This window comes from Physeter macrocephalus, chromosome 1 (genome assembly GCF_002837175.3).
Source record: "Physeter macrocephalus isolate SW-GA chromosome 1, ASM283717v5, whole genome shotgun sequence".
NCBI lineage: Eukaryota > Metazoa > Chordata > Mammalia > Artiodactyla > Physeteridae > Physeter > Physeter macrocephalus.
The window spans coordinates 53,336,405-53,339,052 of record NC_041214.2 but is presented as its reverse complement, the minus strand read 5'-3'; positions in this window follow the sequence as shown (position 1 = coordinate 53,339,052).

The window sequence follows — 2,648 nt, the reverse complement described above, 5'->3', positions numbered from 1 at the left end:
GAACCCGTGTCCCCTGCATCGGCAGGCGGACTCTCAACCACTGCGCCACCAGGGAAGCTCTGCTTTTATTTACTCTTGTACACATATCTGGAGGAGCAATACTCTCAGTTTTGTAAATATGCTTTTTTAGCAAAAGGCATGCCCTTGACATTTAGACATCCCTGACTTTGGGAAATAAGATAACTACAACAGGCGTACAATCTTAAAAGGCTCTTGAACTCTATAGGTTGGTCACTTCTGGGGATCTGGTTCCTTGTATGTGTGTGTTGGAGTGCTCAGTTCTAACCGTGTGTGTCCAGAACAGAGACTTGCTTAGAGAAGTCCCTCCATGAAGATTTTTAGGTGAATGAAAAATAAAAACCTTGCATCTGATAGCCGTAAGCTTTTTCTACCACACAAGAGAGTGTCAGAGAGTTCCATTTTGTGTTCTTTTCAAATCCACTTGTCCATCCTGTGAGCTTACATAGACTCTACCTGTTTTGTTTGAGGCTGGCCTGGAAGCCCATGTATGCTGATTAATCTAGTGGTTGTATGGCTCAAATGTAGAGGAAAAGGCCTCTCTCCTGACTCTTTTCAAATAATCTCCTTTGTGAGTCCAGCTCCTGGAGGCTGGGGCTCAATCTGCCATTTTCCATGAATCACACAGGCTCTGTAGAGTGGTTTATGGTGTAGGAAAATCTGTGTGGACAGAAAGCAGGTCTCCCCTTAGGAGTCATAGGAAGAAGGTGCCCATAAGCTGTGTCCTGGCCATGCTCCATTTAATGATTCTCTTGTGGATGCTGAGCACCTACTACGTGTCAGTGGTAAACAAGACAGACACGTTTCTGCTTTCAGGGAACTCGAAGTCTCGTGGAGGAGCTGGAAGTTGTAGAGTCTTATAGGGCTACATAAAGGGACACATGTCCCAGACACCCAGAGAGTGATCTCTAAGAGCTGAAACCAGGCCAGAGCAGATGGGCAAGGAGAGTTCCCAGCAAGGGAACAGCCCGTAGGTGAGAGATGCTGTGATGTATTTGGGCTAAACCTGGAACAGAGAATGCACAGAGTGCAAGAAGCTGCAGATGAGGGAGGGTGAGGGAAGCAGGGGAAGATCACAGAGGCATCATATTAGGAAGTTTGGGCTTTATCCTGAGAGAAGTGGGAAGTCACTGAAGTATCTTTAAGTGCAGGGCGATGGGGGCATAATCACATTTGCATTTTAGAAATATCAGATGGTGATTTGAGCAAACAGAGTGACAATGGAGATGAAGAGAAGCAGCAGAATTTTAAGAGTCTTTTAGGAGACAGAATTTATATGTAGGAGGGAAAAGGATATGGGGGGTGACAGAGGAGGAGAAGTCAATATGAAGCTGCAGTCTTCTAAAATAAGCAGGTGGGTGAATGAGGTGCCATTCCCTGAGCTAGAGCTCACAGAGGAAAAGCAGGTTTGGAGAAGGTGGGAAGACAACTTATTCAGTTTTAACCTGTTGAATTTGAGTTACCTGTAGGAAATCCAAGCATAGGTAAATGTCCATTAGATGGACACTGTGTATTTGGGTCTAGAGCTCAGCAGAGAAGCTGGGCTGAAAACAGGGACTTAGATAGCATCAGCACAAAGATGGTAAGGAAAGCCGTGGAAGTGGATGAGAGTGTGTCAGAGAAGAAGAGAAAACAAGGACAAAACCTTGAGGAGCCCCAACATTTAAAGGCAAGACAAATGAAGAGGAGTCTGTGGCGGAGACTGAGAGGAAGCATCCAGAGAGATGGTAGAAAAAACAGGAGTATGGAGTCAGGGAAGCAAGAGAGGAGAGAGTTGTAGGGGGAGGTGGATATCTTTGTCCAGTGATGCTGAAGGATTAAGCAAAACAAGGGTGGAAAAGTGTATGCTGGATTTAGCAGCAAAGCAGATGTTTTGAGTTGAATTGTGTCCCCCATTCCAAATTCATACGTGGAAGTCTTAACCCCCAGTACTTCAGAATGTGACTATATTTGGAAATAGAATCTTTAAAGAAATAATTAAGGGACTTCCCTGGCGGTCCAGTGGTTAAGACTCTGCACTTCCACTGCAGGGGGCACGGGTTCGATCCCTGGTCTGGGAACTAAAATCCCACATGCCGTGCAGCCAAAGGAAAAAATAAAAGTAATTAAGTTAAAGTGAGGACATTTGGGTGGACCCTAATCCAACATGACCAGTGTCCTTATAAAAAGAAGATATTAGGACACAGACCACACAGAGAGAAGACCATGTGAAGACACAGGGAGAAGGCAGCCATCTACAAGCCAAGGAGAGAGGCCTCAGAAGAAACCATCCATCTGACACCTTGATCTCAGACTTCCAACCTCCAGAACTGTGAGAAAATGAATTTCTGTTGTGTAAGCCACCCAGTCTGTGGCACTTTGTTGTGGCAGCCCTCTAAGACTAACTCAGCAGTAGTGGTGACTTTGACAAGAGAGGCAGCTTTGAAAGTAGCATGAGGGGAAGCCAGGTGGCAGGGAGTGAAGAGTGAGCAGGAATGAGGACATGTCAACGATCATAGAAAATGATTTCCAAAACCCTGTCTGTGAAGGGAAGGAGAAGACACAGATGGTACCTGGAGGAAGCTGTGGGGTCAATGGAGGGGAGCTGACCAGTTAGCTGCTGGATTAGTTAGTTGGTTTAAAAGTGAAAC